We start from the raw sequence: 24870 nt of genomic DNA, 5'->3' as shown, positions 1-24870 counted from the left end.
CCCAAGAAAGTGGTTATGGGAGGGAAATTTTAAAGACGTGCATGTATGAAAATGGCTTTATTCTACTCTTACATATTATTTATAATTTTAGTAAAACTTTTAGTAGGAAATAATTCACCATTAGAATTTTGAAGGCATACTCCACTGTCTTCCAGTAGAGAAGTTTGGTATCATTCTGATTCTTGATCCAGTAAATAAATATGTCCTCCAGAAGATGTGAGGATCTTTCCTTTGTCAAAGGTTTTCTTAAGTTTCATGATAATATGCCTGGGTGTGGGCTTATTTTTATTCATTGTTCTTGGTACTGGGATCTTTCAACCTGGAAACTCATGTCTAAACGAACTGAAAGTTCTGGGAAATTTTCTTGAGTAGTTTCTCTGACTTTTCTCCACTCTGTTTTCCCCCTTGTGTGTCTTTTTCAAACTCTTGTTTAGAAGATGGACTTCCATGACTGGTTCTCTAATTTTCCTATTTATCTTTCTCTTCTTTTCATTCTTATCTTATTGGTCTACATTGGGGAAGATTTCCTTCAAAAGGCTTTACTGAGTTTTTCATTCATGCAATCATATCTTTAATCTTTTAGAGCTTTTATTTTTTGTTTTGGAATATTCCTCCTTCTTGTATCACCCTATTTTGGTTTTATGGATATAAAATATTCTGTTGAGACTATTAATGATGTTTTAGGAGTCTCCCACACCCCCGTATATTTTCTGTCCTTCCAATTTTTTTTTTCTCTGTGCATTTGGTTTGGTCAATATTCTCATATTAGAAGCTGTAATTTAAGAGTGCTGAAATTAAGAATTTAAGGGGGTTTAAATTCTGGAATGCACCTCAACAGCTTTCCCACTTAAGAGCAGGAACTAAAAAAGCTTATTGGCAATGAGGCTTACAGGCTGTACTCTTTACTGTAAGATCCTCTGGTGGAGCTGATTCATAGAATTTTTTTTTTAATAGTTTTTTTTTTTTAAGATTTTATTTATTTATTCGACAGAGAGAGAGACAGCCAGCGAGAGAGGGAACACAAGCAGGGGGAGTGGGAGAGGAAGAAGCAGGCTCACAGCGGAGGAGGAGCCTGATGCGGGGCTCGATCCCACAACGCCGGATCATGCCCTGAGCCGAAGGCAGACGCTGAACCGCTGTGCCACCCAGGTTCCCCTAGAAATAGATTTTTTAATCTTTCAGACTCAATATCACCAACTGTCTTTTGGGAATTCTGCACTACAATTTGGTGCCTCTTAACTTTTCTGTCAGCTTCTCTGTCTCCTAAGCTATCTGCTTTCCAGCTTCCAAAATGGTTGCTATTATTTCCTCTTTTGTATTTTGCCCTTTGTCCTTGTTTCCTTCTTTTAAAAAATCACTTTACTGTCATTTAAATTGAATATTGAAAAGAAACAAACCTTAATGGTTATATTTTATCTGCCATCTTTAACTGGAAGTCTTGCTTCCAGGTATGATTTTATGATGTTTGAAATGCTTTGGAGAATCTAATTTACTACACTTATAAATTTGATTTATTAGGTTTTATAGGAGTTAAGTATCTAGAAAGTATTGGCTTATTGTACTTTAAATTTGCCCCATTAGGTATTTGTAGTGTTTGTTGAAAAAGCATAGTAATATAAAATGTTTAAACAAGTTTATTTAACTAGGTTTATAAATAGGAATAAATTTCAAGGGAACCTAATCTGTTATGAGTTAATGGAATCAAGTAACTATATTTTTATACAAAAATACCTAGACTTATGAATTGTGCTTAAATCTTAAAGAAAAACTGTGCTTTCTAATTAATATTCAGTTTCTAAGTTATATATCTAAACAGAAATAACTTTAAATGGTCTTTTCCACAAAACACAATCCCTTCTCCCAACTAAAAGCCTAATTGATGAACCTGGAAGACATATGCTAAGTGAAAGAAGCCAGGTACAGAAGAGTAACTCCTACATGATCCCACTTATATGAACAATCTAAAATAGCCAGACTCATAGAAGCAGAGAGTAGAATGGTGCTTCACAGGGGCTTGGGAGAATTATTAGTCAGAGGGTCAAAGTTTCAATTATGCAAGATGAGCAAGTTCTAAAGATCTACTGGGCAGCATAATGGGTATAGTTTACGATAATGTATACTAAAAAAAATTCTAAGAGGGCAGATCTTATGTTAAGTATTCTTATCATAAGAATAAATAAGTAAGGAGGGTGGGAGAAAACTTTTGGAGGTGATGGATATTTATGGGCTAGATGGCCTCACCGATGCATGAGATACTTATCTCCAAACTAATGAAGTTGTACACTTGCATATACACTGCTTTTTGTATATCAATCATAACCCTGAAAAAGGTTTTTTTTAAAACCCTAATTGAAAGAATAAGTTAAAAGCTAGCATAAGGGGCACCTGGGTGGCACAGCGGTTAAGCGTCTGCCTTCGGCTCAGGGCGTGATCCCGGCATTATGGGATCGAGCCCCGCATCAGGCTCCTCCGCTATGAGCCTGCTTCTTCCTCTCCCGCTCCTCCTGCTTGTGTTCCCTCTCTCGCTGGCTGTCTCTATCTCTGTCAAATAAATAAATAAAATCTTAAAAAAAAAAAAGCTAGCATAACTACATCTGTCAGATGTGTAGAAGCTATGGAAGTAGAACTTTGTTTCGGTTTTGGCTGAGGACCCCATGGTTGAAACTGTGAACTAGGTACCAAATATCTCCATATCCTAAAAGTGATGCCAGGAGACTATAACATTGGTTTGGCCAGCACTGGCCCACTAGATACCTAAAAGGTATGAAACAGTTGATATGAAAGATGCCAAAAAAGAACTTTGGAGGGCAGTCTGGGTGGCTCATTGGTTAAGTCTCTGCCTTCAGCTCAGGTCTTGATCCCAGGGTCTTGGAATGGAGTTCCACATTGGGCTCCCTGCTCAGAGGGGAGTCTGCTTCTCCTCTCCCTCTGCCTGCTGCTCCCCCTACTTGTGCTCTCTCTCTGTTAAATAAATATATAAAATCTTTAAAAAAATTAATTAATAAGAACTTCTTTGGAGAAAGTGGTCAGTATATTGTGTTTCCATCCCCAACCTCATATGGTTTGGGCAAGGACTAGGGAAATCTTCCTCCTCATGTCAAGCCAAGTAAGTGTCTTCAAAGGGACTACTGAACCTAGCTGCAGCTGGTGGGCCAGAGAAAGAGAAGGAATCTGTATAGACACTAAGCTTCACTCCCACCAATGGCAGAGCAAAGTAGTCTATTTTCTAGAAACCAGATGCCATGGTAGGTTACTACCAAGATGCCACAGTAGTTAATTCTATGGAATTGCTTTAAACGGGGTCTCATGCAAGAGGGAGACACCTAGTGAACAAAAGGATACTCCAGAAGACATCTGAGGGACTGGCAGTTTGGAGTAATTATATGTGGTTAAACATCCTCCAGCATAATTCTTAGAACTTCATAGAAATCCATCTACCATCTGAAATGAGTATTGTAACAAAATAAGTCAAATAGCTTATTGGCTATGTTGCTAGCGTCCAACAGAAAATTGTCCTCCCTTATTATTGCATTGACTGAAGACTTTGCTAGACTAGAAAGAAATAAAATACTGTTATAACTATGGTTGCACATTACTTATTATTTTCCAACTACTACTAAAAAGGCCCCTGGAAAAGTCAAAGGTCTTTATTTTTCTCTATTCTATCCCAATTTTCTCTAAGAAATCTGTTTCATGACCACTTTGTGACCAATTCCATAGACTCCAAAGTCTTATTGATTATACATAAATGATTACTTCATAAAATAAGCCTGCTAGTCAAGTGATAAGCTTTAGCAATTATTTCTAAAAACAGGAATCCTAACGCTGCTGTTTGTTGCTTCATGAGGTTTTTTTTTGTTTTTTTTTTGTACTTTATAAAATGCAGTGTTCTCCCTCCAACTTTGTTATTATACAGGCTTACCCAAAATTTAATAAGGAATTTGGCTTTTTAAGATTAGCAGAGGCTAAGTTGAAATGTTGTAAAAGACTCCCTATTTTTATTTAAAAATAAAAGTATTCTCCATTGTTGAATACTTACCACAAAGAAGAAATTATAGTAAGTTCTATAATGGCAGGGACCTTTCTACTTTGTTCATCGTGCTAGATAATCATAACACAGAATAAATACAGAAAAGAAAATTGCATTGTCCTCAGGTTTGCTACTTTTAGCTGTCTCACAAAGTGCCTTGTTTTTAGTTTATTATTAACTTTTATACTTCCACATAATCTTGTCTTACGTAACCTAATAGGCTTTTGTTATTTTTATTTCTTTTCAAGTGAGCTACCCTGAGTTTAGGCCAATATTTGTTTTTCATTACATTAAAAAAAATCTGTCTTGCTATTTTTTTATCAATTATTTTTATAAATTATGTGATGGCATTAGAAAATGTATCAGTCACTGGCTGTAAAAGGTAAAATTTTCTGATTTTTTTCCACATTAACAATTCTTTTGAGACTCTATTGTTACCTTCTTGTGAATACATGTGACATTAAACATATTACAATTTCACTTTGTTCTCCTGTTCTAATATTTAAAGTGAAAAAGACATTTGCTTCTAGAAGTTTCTACTAGCGAAATGAGAAATGTAAACAAGAAAAATCAAACAATAGAAATAAGATAAATGTCTTTAAGAGTTTTATTTTTTTTTTTAACTCATACTGCAGCATCACAATATAGACAACTAATATAACTAGTGCTCTTTTCTTTAAGTCAAACGCTGGCAATTTCTGGTAACAGGGTCACTATACAAATACCCAAATCCACTGTTACTTGCATAAGATCCTATCATTTGGTTAATTTCCATGCTTCACTAGCAGGACATGCTTTCCCCCAACTGATGACTGACGTTTCAAGTAAATGAGAAATAGGAAAATAGAAAGGCATGACTTCAGAAACTTACTTCTCAGCTTCATGGATATTGGGCATATTTCCTTGGAATTCAGCCTTCTGCAGCAGTGGGTTGGTGACTTCTCTTTCAAACATTCTTGCTACTTCATTGGGGTCTATTTCCATCCTAAATTCTAAATCTCCAAGTTACTAAGTGTCTTTGAATAGCACCATTTTTTCCCTCCATCTTTAGCAGACTGTCAAAGTGAGAAGTCTACACCTTCCCACTTGTCGCCCTCTGACTAATTTGAAGAAGGTTTTAGAGCTGGATAAGACAGTGGTAGCCAAAAGAATGAAGAAACAAATATGTGTTTTAGGTTCAAAAGAGCAAGTTACTCATTTACTCAAGGAATGTTCTGGGAAATATTTAGCTCCTGAAATTAAACATTTAGAGGGCTTCAAGGAGAGTACATTTCTGAAATCAAAAATACATTGCTTCACCAAAACCTGAAAAAGATATAATGTTTTATAGACAATAGCAAGTGTTGACGAGGATGTGGAGAAATTCAAGCCCTAGCGAACTGTGCATAGGACAGTGAAATGGCGTAATCACTATGGAAAACAATAGGGAGGGCACTCAAAAAATTAAAAATGGGGGGTGCCTGGGTGGCACAGCGGTTAAGCGTCTGCCTTTGGCTCAGGGCATGATCCCAGCGTTATGGGATCGAGCCCCACATCAGGCTCCTCCGCTATGAGCCTGCTTCTTCCTCTCCTACTCCCCCGCTTGTGTTCCCTCTCTCGCTGGCTGTCTCTATCTCTGTCAAATAAATAAATAAAATTAAAAAAAAATTAAAAATGGAACTACCAAAAGATCCAGAAATACTACTTCTGTACCTATATACACAAGAATTGAAAACAGGGTCCCAAAGAGATATCTGCACACTCATGTTCAGGGCAACACTATTCATAATAGCCAAGAGTTGGAAGCAACCCAATGTCCATTAATCGATAAATAAATGGAATGCAATATGTACATGCAATGGAATAATATTCAGCCTCAAAAAAGAAGGAAATCTTGTCACATGCTCCAATATGGATGAACCTTGAGAACTTTATGCTAATAAGCATACAGGCTTTTATTTTCACTAATAAATGAAATAAACCAGTCACGAAAAGACAAATACTGCATGATTCCAGTTATATAATCTCTCTAAAGTAGTCAGATTCAAAGAAACAGAAAGTAGAATGGTAGTTACCAAGGGCTAGCATTAAGGGGACAAGGGGAAATGGGAAAAAATCAGTTTTTTGGGTATAAAGTTTTTGATACACAAGATGAAAAAGTTCTGAGTATCTCTTTTACAACAATGCAAATATTCTTAACACTACTGAATTGTACACTTAAAAATGGTTAAGATGGAAAAAAATGGTTAAGATGATTTAAAAAAAAGATACAATGTTTGGAACGATTCTTATTTAAAAAATTCTCTGTGCATCGTTCCGTGTATTTAGAGTCACAGCTGCCTGTCAGTCATACACAGGAAGAAAATGCTGGTCATCAGTGTAAGCGGAATCCCAAATAGTGATTCTGTGCAGCTGGCTGGCAGTGTGTGGTCAGTCAGAATGTACGCGCTTCCACCGTGAGCCTAGGATGACAACAGCATCTGGGCTGCTGCATAAGACTATGAAACTTTTTGGAGTTTTAACCAATGATTGCTACCCTAAACCTCACTGAATTGAAGAAATATACACTTGTTAATGCCAAATTATATAAAATCAAGAATATATAGTACTGTGATTAAGAATATGGGCTCAGAACTTATTCTGAGTTTGAATCCTGACCCCTCCCCCCTTAGTAGAGAGAGTGCGACTTTGGACAAATTACTTAACCTCTCTAGACTTAAGCTTTTTTTTTTTTTTTTCCCTCTCATCCATTTAGTGAAAGTTGTAACTACTTTGTGGGATTCTCATGAGCAGTACATCAGATGAATCATGTAAATGCTTACCGTAGCACCTGGCATGTAATAAACACTGAAATCTTGGTTATTGTTATATCTTCTCTCTCTCTTTCTGGAAGAGATATCTGAAACTAAAGATTTTCTTCTCAATATTTTGAGTGGGAAAATAAATCAAACTGTTTTAGTGAGTCTCTAAAACCAGGCTTCATAATTACCTTGATTTGTCGATTAGTTGGTTTCTTCAAATATTAAGGTATTCAAATATTAATGGTATTCATCTTTACCATTGTTACTTTCAAACTCTTATGACATTCTATGAAGTAGCAAGAGAACATTGGCATCACCTTGCAATAACGGAAAGAACACTAAATTTGAGTAGCAAATTTGGAGTAAACAATTTGTTGATTACTAGCTCTGTTACACTAGACACATGAATTTTACATCTTTAGGTCAGTTCCTCATACAGAAAATTAGATCAATTTCTATTAAAATCTTGAAAGTAAGTTGAATGTGATCAATTATGATCATGCTTACAAAGAAACTCTGCAAACCCTAATAAGTTCTTTAGAGTTATTTGATCATTAAAATGTATGATTAGATTAAGAATGATCTATCTATCTGTCTATCAGATGTATATTATTGGTAACTGTTCATTGTGGAGTCACTGTCTAGGGCAAAAAAATGTTAGCCAATTACATGCAGGTTCACTTTCATGGGTGAAAATAGTATCTTTCGTCTGGTACTCGAATCTAAATACAAACCCAGCTAGAACATTAATTGCTTTATCCAGAAACCTGGCTTTGGAACAGGCTGTTCCAAGATTTCTATTCTGGTCATTGCTTCTTCCAGATTCCTAACAATCGTTGGGCCTTTCAAACACAGACTGAAATTACATTCTGAAGGATTTTTTTAGTAGTGACTATTCTCCCTTTTTCATTTATGGAAATAGATGCCACATAGAGATGGAGGGTTCAATAGTTGTGTAAGTAAGCATGTCTACTTAATAACCCTCCCCTAATGTTCATAAGTCAGGAAAACAGTCACTTAGGACATTCAATTTTAGACATCAACAAAGCCATCAAGTAGCATTATTGAAGGGTAACATAAACACTGCAAACATTTGAGTGCTTTTCCTGTGCTGAACAATTCTAAGAAATTTATGTGGATTATTCAATTTAATCTTTATAAAATTTTTGAGGCAGATATGTTGTATTCATATTATACCTAAGAAAATTGAGGTAGAGAGAGAGAGAAAGAAATTTGCCTAAGATCACACAACTAGTAAATGATTGAACCAAGATTTGAGCTCAGTCTATTCTGATTCCAAAGCTGACAAACTCAGCCACAAGGCTTTATAACACCCTTCCCTGAATACTCAGAGATAACCAGACATATAAAAATAGTCACCTCCTTCTCCCACTTTGGCCTGCGCTTTTCTACTCATTTTACTTAAGTAGAGGCTGGCAGGCTTGGGAAGCAGCACGGCTAATGTTAACCCTAGTCTTAGGGAAGATGGAAGGGCACATAGGAGAACCAGAATTTTGAGGAGTTTCAAGTGTCAAGGAATGGCAATTATAGGATGTGAGATAGAAAAGGATGAGTTTCACATGGTTACTATATAACCAAGCCAAGCATCAACAGGAAATTGTGGCAAAAGGGCAGCAGTAAGCCAGAAATGTGGTCTGGGACAAGCCAGGAACCCAGAGTAAGCTCAAAAATTCAGGAATAAAAGTAGTCATGGCGAGGGACAGGCAAAGGTGGCCAAGAATTTCAGGAGCTAGGAGAGGTCAGTCCAAGTCAGCAATGCAGGACGTGGTGTTTATTGAAGGACAGTTTGGTATATTTTCTTCCTATGCATGAAGAAAGTTGAGAAGATTATCTAGGTTTTAACTAAGGTCAAATGTAGTGGCTGATAGTAGCAACAGGATAGAGAATAAATGGCAAGATGGAACAACCTTGCTGGTAGGAACAATGCAAACACCACTGAGCTGATGAATGTGTAGCCCGATGTGCTAAGTATTTTATTAACCAATGAATTTAGTACTGAGTCCAGAATTTAGACGTAAATGGGACGATGAAATTAATGTATTTTCTGAACTAATGATTGGACTATTTTACAACCACATTAAATTTGTAAGTTTTTTCCTTCTTGTCTTCCTGTCATATTTTTACAATTATAATTATGTGTGTATAATATATATAAGTACACACATACATACCACAAGTTATACATACAGATGCACATGTACATACACATACACGTAAATATAGAGTATATATAGTCAATTGTTAATTCCTTAAGATATTGATAAAGAAGATATGCTGGTCATGAGAAGAACTGACTATGATTTATATCCCTGAACCATATAGAACTAGGTATATCCTATACATGAACTTTTTCTTTGCAAAGCAAAGTTCAGATAACTTCTATCAGAGTTTACCACATATGTATCCATGCTAACTTATAACATTAACTAGTAGGAAACTTATTTTATCAATCTCTATATTTCTGCTGTAGCAAATTACTGTATCAGTCATTATAGCCAGGAGACAGAACAGAATATAAAGAACAGTTTAGGGATAAAGTTGATAATGCCAAGTTATCACCAAGATGGCAATTCTAGGAAGCACTTACTAACACTAGGGTTGGGAACAAAAGGAAGTGGTTGGAATCATTAAACATAGGAACTTAGAGAGGGTTGCTCCTGGAAGGAACTCTGTTTGCCAAAGTAAGGAAAGGTAGCTGGATAAATTTTCACAGGAATGGCAAGCAGAGTTCCCTTTCTCTTCCGGCTCTTCAGTCTCCTTCTGGTGCCCCTATGGGCAGAGCCTAAAAGTTAGCAGCTGGCAAAGCAGAAACTTTGTTCTCAGGAGACCCAGCCTAGCCTCACAAAGCTGAATCCAGAGGAGTGGGTTTGGATCTGAGGGAAAATGACTTATTAACAGGCAGACATAGAAATATGTTCAGTGTAATCCATCATTTAATTAATGAAATCATGTAATTAAATTGTCCATGTGATTAGTTCAGAAAATCTGCAGATGATTATTTCAAGCTAACATTATAAAAATATTTCATAATTTAATAATTTTCTGGATAATACTATGAATTCCTTTAAGTAAAGTTAAAAGTTATTCCCCCAAAATATGAAGAAACAAATTTACATGGAAGAAATGTTACAAAAAAAGTACATAAACATTTCATTCCTATATGCAAGATGAGTATATGTAAAATTTTTTTAAATACTTTTTTTTTTTTTAAAGATTTTATTTATTTATTCGACAGAGATAGAGACAGCCAGTGAGAGAGGGAACACAAGCAGGGGGAGTGGGAGAGGAAGAAGCAGGCTCATAGCAGAGGAGCCTGATGTGGGGCTCGATCCCATAACGCCGGGATCACGCCCTGAGCCGAAGGCAGACGCTTAACCGCTGTGCCACCCAGGCGCCCCTAAATACTTTTTTTAATTTAAATTATTCCAGTTCTACTGACCGGAAATATGATTTTAATTTGTGAAATGTCTGCAATATTATTTAAATAGCATGAACAGCCTGTCTAAATATATAATGATGTCTGACTTGCTTAATTTAAGAATTTCCTTTCTAATGTCATAATGTATGACTAATCATTATGACCATTACTTTACAGAATAATTTAAATAGCATCCAAGAGACATACCCAAAAGACCCTCAGTAAACTATTTAACTAGACCATTGAATATTATTTAAAAATAATGTAACTTTAATTATCTTTATTAGAATAATATATATACATTTTAGAAAATTTTAAAGGTACAGAAAAAGTAGAAGAAAAAAAATCTTACGAGCCCAAGAAAATCATAGTTAATATTTTAGTGCATTTATTTTCAAGATGTCTTTTCAATTTTTAAAATTTATGATCAAATTCTATGTGCACAGTTATATCCACCTTTTTTATAAATGTTTTTTTCTGTGATATTAAAACTTCTTGTAAAAATAATATATAAGGAGCTGTAATTTCATTGAGTGGCATTGTTCTAAAAATGTTATAATTTCAAAAAACAGAATTTCAGGTTGTTGCTGGTGGTGATGGTGATGGTGGTGTGTGTATGTGTTTTATAAAGAATACAAAATCCCTATCTCTTCTGTCAATCTCTCAGATACCATTATTTGTTGTTAATATGTTTGTTGCTCTTTTCTAATTTGCTGTTTTAAATCTGTCAAGATCTTGGAAATCACGTAATCAAATGTGTTAGGATTATATCTAAATTTAGAGTTAATGTGCTTTGAAATGAGAATCTGAAATCTCTCCTCTGAGAAAACTGCATGAGCTCTAGCATATAAATAAATGAGGTGTCATTTATTTTAGCATTTCAATACCTGCTCATTTAAAAAAATACATACTCTTCAAGATTCTTGGCTGAATCAAGTTGGTTGGTATCATTAAATTAAAATTAAATGTAAGCAGGTGTCATTAAATGAGATATTATAATTCCCTTTTATCTGCTTTAGTGACTCAGGCACATGATTGTGTATATTTGCATTAAAACAAGGGGTGAATAAATGACCAAAATAATAGAATTTAATGTAGACATGAAAACATTGCCGGTGTATATGAAACCATACTTAGGCTCATCAGTCATAGAGGGTCTGCGAATGTCCTTTTCCAAGTGAGGCATCTTTAACTTACTTAATTATAATGATGTTAGTGAGGGTGATATGAAAGAGATTAGCAGAACAAGCTGGAGAAATTTTCAATATTCTTTGTGGAAAGTGGCTTAGCAATATAGACCTAGAGCCTTTAAAATTTTCTTACCTTCTGATTCAATTTCATTTTTAAGATTCTATTCTAATAATTCAAAGTGCAGACAAAAATTTATGCACAAAGATGTTCATAGTAACATTATTAATACCAACAAAGACTGGAAATTCTAAGAATCTAGTACTAGCAACAGAATAAATTCTGGTACTTCTATAGGTTAAATTAATGCAAACATAAAAACTGATATTAGTATCTCATTTTAATGATGTGAGAAAATTGTATAGTATTAGGTTAAAAAATGCAAATCTGTGTTCAATTACATGAGTAAAAAGAAGACTCTCGTGGAGAAAAGCCATAAAGGAAATGCACCAAACCCTTAACCATGGTTATTTCTGGCTAATGAAATTAAGGTCGATTGTTAACTTCTTTATGTTTTTCTGTATTTTCCAAACTTTCCAAACAAAAGTGTGCATTTTTAGAGATGAGAAATAAACAGTGCATGTTACTTTTATTTATTTTTATTTTTTATTTATTTATTTTTAAAAAGATTTTATTCATTTATTCGACAGAGATAGAGACAGCCAGCGAGAGAGGGAACACAAGCAGGGGGAGTGGGAGAGGAAGAAGCAGGCTCATATCAGAAGAGCCTGATGTGGGGCTCGATCCCATAACGCCGGGATCACGCCCTGAGCCGAAGGCAGACGCTTAACCGCTGTGCCACCCAGGCGCCCCCATGTTATTATTTTTAAATGCTGGATTCTATAACCCATGGTAACTGAAGTAGACACATTATTTTCATGTACACAAATCTTATATTCTGTTCATGTTAGTTTATATTTGGACAACATGGTGCACTCGTTGAGGGAATTGCCAGATGCATCATTTCAGCTTTGGTGGATAGGAAGTTATGCAGCCTTTTCTCTCCAGGGGCTCTGTGACAGAGCCTGCTAGTTTTCTCCCTATTATACGTACGCATCTTCTACAGAGATAGAGGGCTTAACTAGGCCCTAGGCTGTCCAGCACTTAGTTTCTGGCCAATGAGAAATGAATAGAAGCAATGTGATGACTTTCGGGCCATGCTCCTGCAAAGCAAGTTCTGTCACTTCCTTCCTTTTCTCCTCTTTTCTTGGTTAAAATGTAGATGTTAGAGTGGAACAGTAGAGAAGCCTCTTTTGGACCAAGGGATGGGAGATGAATATTAAGGATGCCAGAGGAACTAGAATAAGTCTCTACCGTTGACACTGAAAAACCTGCCCAGGACTGCTTACCCTCACACTTTGTATCGGGCAAAAATAAAATCTTTTGGCCTTTATTATAATAGCCAAATTAGTATCCTAACTAATCTGCTGTTCTATCTGGCAGAAGCAGCTGGATTTGGTTGATTACTTTTAGAAGATTAGCTCACCATTAATTATACCCAAACTAAAATCACTATATTTAGGACCCATTCCCCAACATTTAAATAGCTAATCTTAAATAACCCATTCTATATGGCAATTAATACAGCTATTTGAGAGTGCAGAGTGCCATGCTACTTGAAACCAGATGTCCCAGAAGCCATCTAAGGTTCTCCTAAGAATGATTTTTTTTTGAATTAAAAATCACTCATTATAAGCCATATGGCTCAGACTCAGTTGCTGGAGAAGATTCAAAGTATTTATTGGGATGATGCTAGGAGCACTTTCAGGCCACATGGCTTTCTACACCAGTAATGGATTGAGAATCAGGCTCTCAGCTGTTCACAATAGAATGTTAGAAACTTCAGATCTGACATCTTCAGTATAAAGAAACTTTGCTTTATGTTATATCTTAGAATGCTATACTATGGTCCCTTCTTAGAGAACTAAATCTCAAATAAATAACAATAGAATACTGTTCAAGCATTTAAAATGACTTTATTTGAAAGACTAATGGATGAATATCAATCTATTCTAAATTCTCCAAATCATGTCTCCCATTAAATCAAAACATCAGAAAACAAAATATGTATACAAAAAGTTAGTATTTGACTGGTGTTTCTGATCTAACCTAGGAGTCATTACTGGATGTATTGTCTCTGCGAAACACTGTCTTTGTCTCTTTTCTTTTTTCTTTCTTTTCCTCCTCCTCCTCCTCCTTCTTCTGACAATACTTAATTCAACAAACTCTTCCTTGAATTTAATTTCCAGAAGTATATGATGAACTTCAAGCTTCCTTTCTTTTAAATATATATCTCAGATATACATTTAAAACCCAGTGTTTCCCATTTAGTAACAGCTACTCTGATGGATGTCTGCCTTTTTAGCCACCTAGCATATATTCCTCTTACTTTTCATAATAGCACCCTATTCCAATGTAATCCACGTGCTTCAGGGGTAACTGACTTGACCTCCAAATGATAGAATCTATGGCTCAGGCCAAAGATAATAGACATAACCCCATATCTAGGCCACGTTTATTGAGATAAGAATGGGCAAGTGCTCTAAGTTGATTCATTTAGGCCAATGGTCAGGATTTTTGTTTGAGAGTAGAAAAAACAGTCTTCTTTGCTGAGTATGAGTGAGACAGCATGTATGAGATACAGGTTCTCAAGCATCCATAATAGATTGCTAGCTACTTCAGACTGGACATCTTAATCACAAAGAAACCTGAATGCTAACAGGTAGCCATCTTGGGACCATGAAGTAGGGAAGCCTGCACAGAACGGAGTTAGCATTAAAGTAGAGTCAAGAAATAGAGACAGCATGAGTATGGGTCTTTCTCTTATCATTTAAGTGGATAGATCAAGCCTGATCTTGTCAAGCTGACCTCTGCCTTTGAATTTATTTTATTGTTAAAATCAATTTGAGATTGATTTTCTGTTGCTTGTAACCAAAAACATCCTGATAGAGGCAGCAAGAAATTGAGACAAATTTAGGGCTTAACTCCAACACTAATTTCATCTCACATTCCCGATAATGCCAATTTCCTCTCTTCATGGTGGTCCCTGGTTTTTTTAAACTTAATTACACCACTTTACAGTATGTTCATTTCATAAACCTCTACCGACTTTTCTTGCATTGCATGGGATGGTGGTGAGAAAGAAACCTACATTAACTCTCGGCCTAGGAGCACTTGGGTGGCTCAGTCAGTTAAATATCCAACTCTTGGTTTTACTTGCAGTCATGAACTCACGTGTCCTGGATGGAGCCCTACATGGGCTCCACATCACAGGGAGTCTACTCGAGGATCCTCTCCTTCTGCCTCTCCCCCCAACTTGCAAATGCACAGTGGCATGCGTGCACGTTCTCCCTCTCTCTGTCCCTAAAATAAATAAATAAATCTTTTAAAAAAATTCTCTGCCTACTTTGACATTTAATGTACATTGTTTTATTTAATTAACTGAGAAGGTAGGGTTTCCACTAATATATAAAGAAAATGAGGCTCAGAGAAGATAAGATTCCCAAGGTCACAGAGCAGTTAACTCAGCTGCTAGGACTTGAATCTCCAAAGCTCAATCTCTATTACAATAGATTGCTTTAGATGAGTTACAAATTCCAAACAAATAATAACGGGCCCACGGAGATACCATTTAATATGCGAGTTTTTGAAACATTGGTCACTGCCTGCCTCTCAAAATTCATATAACATTTTAAGAATTAAAATTTTGTTTTGGAAAAATTGACCATTTCTCAGATCATTTAGAAATAATTTCAAGATCTTCAAAATAAGGCAGGTATCACTGACTCTTAAAAAGAGAAAAATGTGAATGTGCTAATTTGAAGAGTCTGACAACTAATAATTATTTTCCCTTGATCTTTATTTTCAGTAGGTACCATGTGTTTCAAATGATTCCTCACTGAAGAGCTATTTTCAGATCTCTTCCCCATCTTTCTAAGGTAGGCCTCACAGTTCAAATCTCTCTCTGTAGTTAAAGCATGATTCTTTTTTTTTTTTTTAAGATTTTATTTATTTATTCGACAGAGATAGAGACAGCCAGTGAGAGAGGGAATACAAGCAGGGGGAGTGGGAGAGGGAAGAAGCAGGCTCATTGCAGAAGAGCCTGACGTGGGGGCTCGATCCCATAACGCCGGGATCACACCCTGAGCCGAAGGCAGATGCTTAACCGCTGTGCCACCCAGGCGCCCCTAAAGCATGATTCTTGGCCATTCTTCTGCGTTCATACTGTAATTTCTCCTTTGATTTTCTGGCAACTTTCTATTCCATAATAACCTCTTTCCTCTGCAGGTGGAGGCTAGTCTCTTTGTCCACTTTTATATCATCTCTTCCTAGCATGCACTGAAGTTCAAGTTTCATACTTTTTCTCTCAATATCCATTTAACTCCTCATTTTAAATTCTCACTCCCCTCGTTTCTCTACATCTCTACCCTATTGACCAGTCTCTTACCTAACCGCTCATGCTGCTAGCCTTCTTTGAGCTACTCCATAGACAGCAAATTCACATCTAAATCTTTTGGCAATCATGAACTGATCATTTCAAATTGATCACTATGTAATACAGAAAACACAAAGCTATTGGTTCTGGACTTCCAGGTCTACATATATGAGAAGTATCAAGGGGGAAAAATCTCAAAACTGAATATGCAGACACAGTGGAAGCAGCCTTCATGGTTTTTCTGAACGTCAAAGTCAGACAACACAAGGAAGCACTATGGGATATTGTCAGATGCATTGTTCACATAAGAGTGGATGTTAAAAACGTGAGCAAGAATCATGGCCAAGGGTCAAACTCAGATCAAACCATCAAAGCCACACCATGACAGTGCACTGGCAGGAAAGCAGGAGCTGTGAAAATTATATAAGGCCACATTCAGCTGCAACATGTTCGGGTTATCTCAAAGCATTTGCACCTAGAGATATAAATAATCTGTTTACCTTGGAAAAACAGCTCCCACGCAGACATTTCATATTTGATTCCATGAGGGGAGAACACTTAACAGGCTACAAATATTTCACAAGGTTTTACAGCGTTTCTGGGTTTCATAACAGTTTGGGATTAACTTAAATGGGCAGCGTCAAACACTTCACACTATTTCAGCAAGATTTTATCCTTGCTGGGTTATAGGACCTTGTATCTCAGGAAATGCAGAAATGGGTATTTACAACATTTCATATGCAATGATCTTTTTAAACTGGCTTTTAATATATTTTTTTCAGCATATACCTACTATCTGTGAAAGCGAAGGGAAACAGTCAATCTCGGTTGACCAGACTGTGAATTGACATAATCGTTTGGAGAACAATTTGGTAGTATATGTAACAATTCTCTAAAACCATGAATAGATTACTTGCACTTGGCAATTCTAAATTCTACTTTTATGAATTTATCCAAACAATAATAAAGAGGAAAGGCATAGGTTTATTTGTCTGAATGTTGCTTAAATACTACTATAGGAAACAGGAAACCTGACAAGTCTGTTAATAGAGAATCTACTGAGTAAGTTGTGCTATACCTATACTGCAGAATACTATATACTCATGGAAAAGGATGCTGTAGAATCCATTTATTGGCCCAAAACGATATAGAGGATAAGTTAGGTTCAAAAGGGTATTGAGTATACCCTGGAGCACCTGGGTGGCTCAGTTAGTTGAGCTTCTGACTCTTGGTTTCAGCTCAGGGCACGATCTCAGGGTCCTGGGATTGAGCCCCACGTTGGGCTCTGCATTCAGTGTGGTGTCTACTTGTCCCTCTTCCTCCCTCTCTGCCACTCCCCCAAATAAATAAATAAATAAATACTCTGTGATTGGCATGTTCTAGATGCTGGAACAAGAGTAGGGAGCAACAAATCAAAGCACATTCCAAAGTTCCCTTGCAGAACACATACTCTGGTGCTTACCTTAGCATCATAGAGTCTCAACGTGTTTTGTCAATGTGTACACGTAATTCACATGTGGTTTAGAAACCTGGTAAATTACATTTAAAGTTGCTCTCTTTGGAGAGTGTGTTTATGCCTCATTTCTTCTATTTTAAAAAATTTTTCTAATATTTTGTATAATGAACACATAATCATGTTATTTTTAATTTAAAATTTTTGATGTACAACAGCCAGTAATAATGAAAAAACAGTGAAAAGGGGCAATGAGGAGTGATTTTTCAACATACAGGAAGCAAGCCACGTCTTATAATTCAAATATATTTCATTTACAAAAATTAAGGCTGATGTTAGACCTCAAAGACAAACTGAAAAAGAAACTGCAGGCAGGACAACTATTTTAATAGAAGAAATCATTCTTTTTACCAAGATGTTTTAGGAGGAAAAAAAATATGTATCTTTTAGGTCTTATCTGCCACAGCTCTATATTTTATCATCCCTTTAGTATAGTCTCTGAATTATAATTTTTCTGTAGGGAGCAGAGTTCAGAGGCCAGAAGGTTTCACTGACAAGGCAGATTTGAGACATGTAAAATGATGAAGGATAAGAAAAGGAATACAATTTATTGCAGACCTGATGAGTTGTAAGTGAAGGATTCTGTACTTGGAGTTTTAAATACTTCCTTGTTTATTTATCATAATTCCATGAGGTAGGTGTTCTCCATTTGTCACACGTGAAGAAATTGGTAAAGGTTATCATGTTCATGCACTTGGGAAGTAAGGGAACAAGATGTGAATTCATATCTGAGTCCAAAATTAGTCCTTCTTTCATTAACTTGGTTGGCAGAGAAAACAAGATATAATAAAGTTAATGACTTAAAAAGTCAAAGAATTTTACAGTGTTTCCATTTCCTCATATTATACATGGGAACACAATGACACTGGGAGGCTAAGAAAAACTTGTCCAGGGTCACATTCCATCAGCACTAGAGAGAAATGATCATAAAATATCATAATTTGAATAATTAAGCAATAATTTTATTTTCCTTTGGCCACTGTTCAGTGCCTGTTAGCAAATTATTCAGTGATCACATATCATCCAGATAGATAGCTTCATGCAATTAATTCCATTTACATTTTAATTGAAGATATTCCGTATTTAATAACTAACTGGAATGGAGAGTCACAGAACTTATTTTTTTAAATTATTTAGTTTCCATTACCTTTATCAACTCTTCCTAAATACTGTGTGTTTTGAAGACATGCACCATAAACACGATTTCCAAATTATGCCATATATTTACTATTCTGACAGACCAACATGAGCTTCCAAATGTTCCCCATGTAAGTAGTTTTAATAGCATTTGTATTTGGTATTACAATGAATTTTGGCAGTCTACCTCTAGAGAATAACTCCTTATTTGGGTAATTATCTGGCAGGCTGCTCCCTCAAAACAATGTAAACAGATGAGGCTAAAAAGTGTATCTGAATTCATTCTCACTGAGGCAAGCACAAAATGAAACCCATACATCAAAGGAAGTATATCTTCTTTTTGAGGCTGCCTCTGTATAAAGCATATGGTGCTGATGAAATTGCAAAGCATCTGTTGGAGCCATGAGTAATCTTTTTAAAACCCAAGGAAGCTCTCTGAAGTGTTTGGTCCACCTGTTTTGAATCTAAATAAAGTCAACATCCCATGTACCTCTGTATGCATAGCAAGCATTTATAAAAGACAACGTTCCCTCATGCTTCCTCTTCCTGACCCAATGTGATACAGAGTGTGAAAAAAAAATCTTATGAAAGGTAAGATATACAAGTTCCTTAAGTCAAGCTTTTTGCAGAGTATTGAATAAAAGTGAATGCGCTGAAGTAGAGTGGTTTGACCAGAGGGTGGGATCCACTTGTCATGACCCAGAGGCAAAGGGCTATGGCCGTAATGCCATCTGGAGCCTACAGCAATGGGACTGATACCCCTGCTCAGCGGATGGGACTTTCAGGCATGCATGGGCTTCAGGACAGCCCCTCCACGCTATCTGTCCAGGTTCAGGGCAGTGACTACCTCCCGATGCCTGCTATGAACAATCCTGGTCAGCTTTACGCAGCTCCCATCAAGTAAAAAGAGTCACGAGGAAGCATCAGTGCTACCAGGACAGGCTTAAGGGTGAGGTTATGCAAAAAGAGCTCAGAGGAAAACCCCTAACCAGCTTAGAGAGCAGAATTCTGTAATCAGTGGATCTCTCAAACTTTCTTTAGCAAGCTGGCAGCCCTCTCTTGATTATTCAGGTTAGTGCCGTCTTATAATTGCATTTCTTCAATACAATGGACAGTCCGTAGCCATTAGTTTTCCAACTTCAGTGCCAGTAAGAATTATTTGTTTAAAATGCATACTCCTACATTCCAACCCAGAGGTTCTGGCTTCCTCCATTCTACCTCCAGTTTTATGTTCCTTAATGATTTTTGTCCATGATGCCTTTTGAAATAGGGTGTGTGTCTCTTTCCACTTCGAGAATTGTGTTTGGGAAAATCTCTACCAAATTTACTTTTATTTTCTATTATGAAAAAAAATAATTGGATTTATTTTGTCCCACTGGACAAATATAATGATTATAATATTAAAATACTTAATATGGTTTTTCAAACTACCTATTATTGCCATAATTTCCCTAATTAAGACTGTTGTCTTATTACTAAGGAGTATTTGTATGACTTGTGTTTGTTCTTGGTGTGGGGTTACTAGAAGTGAGAGCTGAGATGGAGAGACACGTGGTTGTAAGTAGTATCATTGCTGTACCACGATGTAGGGGGCACCACTGCTAATTTCAGGGTAAAGTATATTAATAAGATATCAAGAGTCTTGGGGCAACCTGGACAGGAAGATTGTAATATGGATGGGACAGGGCTAACATTCAAGCAGTTTGTATCAGAAATACTTTTGTACTGGCTCATAGATAGCTACTGCACCAATCCCCAGATGGTCCTCTCCCTTGATGTCTAGGCTCCTCCATTTGCCCCCTCAGACCAATGGATGATTCAGGACCTAAAGGACTGACAATCACCTGGCAGGGGGCATCCAGGCTGGTGATCCAGCCTTACAATTGCATTCAATTGGCCCGAGCCTCTGCCAAAGTGGTTGCTAAATATTTCAGATATCACTTTAAAGAGATGTAAAATACAAAAACATTCATAAAATTCCATTATTTTGATTAAGCCAACCGTGGAAGCATGAGAAGCATGAAGGAGCTCAGAGGAGGCCTGAAGACCCACCAGCCAAGCGTTACCTAAATTACCAACTCAAAGAAGTATGAGCTCCATGACCTGTTGTTGTTTTAGGCTACTGGCTTCTGAGTTGGTTTGTTACGCATCAGTAGCAACTGATACAAAAAAGGCCATGTGCTTTTTCTTTCCATGGTGGCCTGTTCAAGAAGGAAGCTTTGCCCAAGCACATGTCTCAGAATTAGCAGCTCATCCCTTCTGTAACTCTCACAGCAACTCTGTGAAGTGATGTTGTTCCTGTTCTATGCACAAGGAAATGGATGTTCAGAGAGATGATGACTTCTTCAAAGTCACAAAATCTAATCAGTGGTAAAGTAAGAATTCAGTCAGTTCCATCTAACTTCAAATCACCGAGGTTAACATCTGCAATAACACCTAAGATACTTTAGTTCGCTGACGTGTCTTCAATTTCAATTCCGTTTCTGAGTTAGTGATGTTTAAATTATTCCTTATTGACTTTTCCTTTTTTTTACTAAGATGGAGCCTTTTCTCTCAGAAAAAAAGACCAAAATGAGCAAGACAAGTCAAAGATCCCACTTCAGATGGAAGGGTTCCGCCATGAACCTGAGCGGCATTTGACCACCGCGCAGGACAACAGCTCTTCTTTACGACTCTAAGGGTTGGTTCTTGTTGGATTTTAGTTCAGCTCATCCTCGGTTGCCTGCAGACATGAAGAATAAATGCAGAGTCCGAAGGGATCCTATGGAATGAACTCAACAAACAGAATCTGGGGGAACTATGTTCTTTCTCTTCTTGGGAGCTGTCTCACAATAAGGTCATTTCCAATAAACAAGTAGAATTCCACAAACAGCAGCTTTACTGAAAATGGCTTTGTTGCTATTTCTGTGGCTCAGATGATAAACAGGTCCAGGAAATGTTAATACCTGGGTGAGCTGCCATTCACAGTTATCATTTAGAAGAAACGTAGGCCAAAACAGTAGTCTCTGTGGGTAACATAATCCTTAACTGTATGCTTTATATAATTAAAGTTTAAATTAAATATCATTTTAGATTGAGCACTAACTGGGGCGCCTGGGTGGCTCAGTTGGTTAAGCGTCCGAATCTTCGTTTTGGTTTGAGCTGTAATCTCAGGGTCATGAAATCTAGCCCCACCTTGGCTCCGCTCAGTGTGGAGTCTGCTTGAGATCCCCTTTCTCCCTCTGCCCCTCCCCTGCTCATGCACGTTGTGTGTGTGTCTCTCTCTCAAATACATAAATAAATCTTAAAAAAAAAATAAGTCAAGCGCTAACTTATAGCTATATAAGCTATATAGCTTCAGCTACCTTATTAAGGATGGCAAGAAATCAAAATGGTTTTAAGTAGTATAAAAGGGAAGGTTTCTTTAAATCCGGCTGATCAGCTTTTTAGGTAACGGGTTATAGTTCCTTCATTAGAAAACAAAATATTAATTCAGTAATTGGAAGGGCTCAATGCAGACAATGTTTCATCAACTACAATTAGAGCAAGCAGTAACAGAAAAAGGAATTGGAGTTTACGTGTATGTGTGAAAAGAAAAGGAAAGAATTTGATTCACATGAGTTTAGAGAAAAAGGAAACCGCAGGTGGGTATTTGCTCAGACTGCATAAATAGCTTCATGGTTACAAAATTAATGAGGGAAAGGAATTGCTCAGTTTCAGCTGAGAGAACAGGAAGCCATGGCCCGAAGCTATGGAAGGATAGCTCAGACTAGCAGTTAGGAAACGCAGTGAGTTAGAACAGTTAGCAGGAAAGCACACACAGAGAAAAGTGAAGAAGCCACACCAGCACAGATGTTACATAATCCATGAGGAAAGATTATGTAAAACGCAGGCGTGGCATTAGTCGGTCAACTTGCATAACAAGGGGCTTCTGTGCAACTTTTGCTTTTGTGTCTTGTTTTTCAAGGACACTGGACATCCTACTGTGCTCAACGGTTTTACAGATTAAGTAAATGAGGGGGAAGCTATTTAGTATCCCCCAGCTCACTCCGATAAAAAGGACAGAACCAGGATTGGAACAGATCCTGTCATAGGGTACCAATGCCCCTGCTTGTCACGGCCCTACAGCTTCTGATGTTGAGACAACATCGTCTTAAACGTAAAAATCTGTATCCTTCAATACCATGAGAACTTGGTCCGCCTACACCCAGCGTCTTACATGAAAGTACCATACAAAACACGTCTGTGATGCTCCCTCTTCACTAGCCTCCAAATGTGCTTATAGTCAAGACACAAGGGCTTAGAATGTGGATTCAATCGGATTCTTCCTGCTTCCCCAGGCTACTTTTACTCTTCTCTCTGCCTCACAGACTCTGTTGCCAGGATAGCTGTGGTGGACCTAGTCAAGGGTCATGCCCAGTGCTGTGTTTTGTCGAGTTCTCAGACACTGCTGCCTCTCACAAGAATTTGCATTTTGCTGCAAGGCTTGGGGTGTTGGTTACCGTTGGAGAATTTTCCCCTGCTGCATCTGTTAACATTTCCCAAAACATTTTTTCCTCGTTACACTCTTTAGCTCCACAAAGAGAACTTCCACTGCTCTGTTTTTGTTCTTTGTTAATGCTTATAGCTGAAAAGAACTTACTTTCCAAATGGGGAAAAAAAAAAGAGGGGAAGGTTAATCCATACATGAACTGGACCTGCACGCTGAGGAACTTATAGAACTTAGGCCACAAGAAATAATTTAGAGCTGCCTTAGGTAGAGGAGAAACTCATACTGTGGTACTCTCTAATCAATACCCTGTTAGGTGAGCAAATGTAATATTCAAACATATCTTTAGTCTGCAGCATGCCCTCAGTCCTACTGATCCCCACTTTACCATTATTTCCATAATCAACTCCTACTCTGTGGCAAAGCTTATTTCAAACCAGAGCATGTAACTCAGGTCAGAATTTGTCCTCCGGTATTTTATTAAACTGATCATAAGCAGAGCCTAGAGTTTTCAGTTCACACTTAATTGAAACCTTGGAAATAAGCCTCCTCAGTATCATTTGAGAAAACAGAGCCTAAGACTCATTAATTATGACCAGCATACTCATTGTATGCACAATGTGAATAAGTACATTCACATTAGATCTGATCCCATCAAAAAGCTGCTTAAGTAAAATATATTCTTGAAGTAAAATACTCACTTTTATGAGGGCAATTAATTTTTTTCAGTACATCAGCTAAGCTACTCAGTGGCAAAATTCCAGTTCCAGAGAATTATATGGTAAGTTACCCTACTGGAAGAGGAAAGTTACTCAGAATGTTTAGTTCTCAGAGTTTATTTAATTCACATCATATCATTATTAGAAAAGCCCAGGATGGACATAGAAAGATTGGTAGATAGATATAGACATGGATATGTATACATTATTTTCTCAAGCCATGGGAAAATTAAACTACATTTTGGTAAATTGTTTTGGTTTGACAGATATAGGCACGAATCTAGGCATAAGCTATTGGTTTAACACAGAATTGATATAAGCAGAATGCATTTTTTCTACACAAGGGGTAAAGAAACATGTCAGCTTGGACCACTTTCTGACAAGGGTACTTATTATTCCATACTTATCAGCATGGTGCTGGTTGTTTTTCAAAGCAAAGAGATTGGAAAATTATTTCTATTGGATACAGAAAACTGAAATGTCTTCAAATAAGATGCCAAAATTTCTTTTCATTTTAAACACCCATGGTAAGAACAAATATATTTTAATAAGGAGGGGGTAGCCATGTTCATCCTTTGGAAAGATCCCCATCAAATCTGCAGTTAAAATAAAATGACAACTTAGGGAAGTGTGGTTATAGCTGTGCTTCCTACCAAATGCTTTTAGTAATTAGGTTAACAAGCAGGAGACATCCCTAGAAAGGGAAACTATATGGTTCCTCTTCCTCAGTAAGAGTATCACTGTCAAAAAAGAGTGCATGTGAGAAAAATAAGGTGGGGACCACATGGCCTGCCCTCAGTGCAGACTAAACATGGAGCTGCCATAGTTTCCCTCTCCAAGGATTTGTAGACCATCAGTCATTGAGGATCAGAGATGGAAGGGAGAGGATAGGGCTGCAGTTCAAGGGAAGGGTCAGTGCTGCCTCTGCAGAGGTGTCTCCTAACAAACTCTTAATGAAGGAGCAGGCGCTCCCAAAGTGGACGCTCACAGGGTCTGCAGGAGGCAGAGAAACAGCCCCAGTAGAGCTGGACTGAGTTACAGCTACACAAAGGTACCGATGTTTATTTCTACTCTAACTCCATGTGTTTAGGCACGAGAATTCAAAGCACACGAAGAATCTTTGTGTTAAATATTCATCTTGATTACTAATTCCCACATGGC

General features: G+C 37.1%; 1 protein-coding gene across 2 annotated transcripts in view; it reads right to left on the bottom strand.

The window, feature by feature from the left end:
- Positions 1–24870, bottom strand: part of OXR1 (oxidation resistance 1) — a 433201-nt gene that overhangs the window by 150795 nt on the left and 257536 nt on the right. The window lies entirely within an intron of this gene.

The sequence above is a fragment of the Ailuropoda melanoleuca genome, chromosome 9 (assembly GCF_002007445.2).
Source record: "Ailuropoda melanoleuca isolate Jingjing chromosome 9, ASM200744v2, whole genome shotgun sequence".
Classification (NCBI taxonomy): domain Eukaryota; kingdom Metazoa; phylum Chordata; class Mammalia; order Carnivora; family Ursidae; genus Ailuropoda; species Ailuropoda melanoleuca.
Note: the sequence above shows the minus strand (reverse complement) of the source record. Positions and strands in the feature narration are given on the sequence as shown.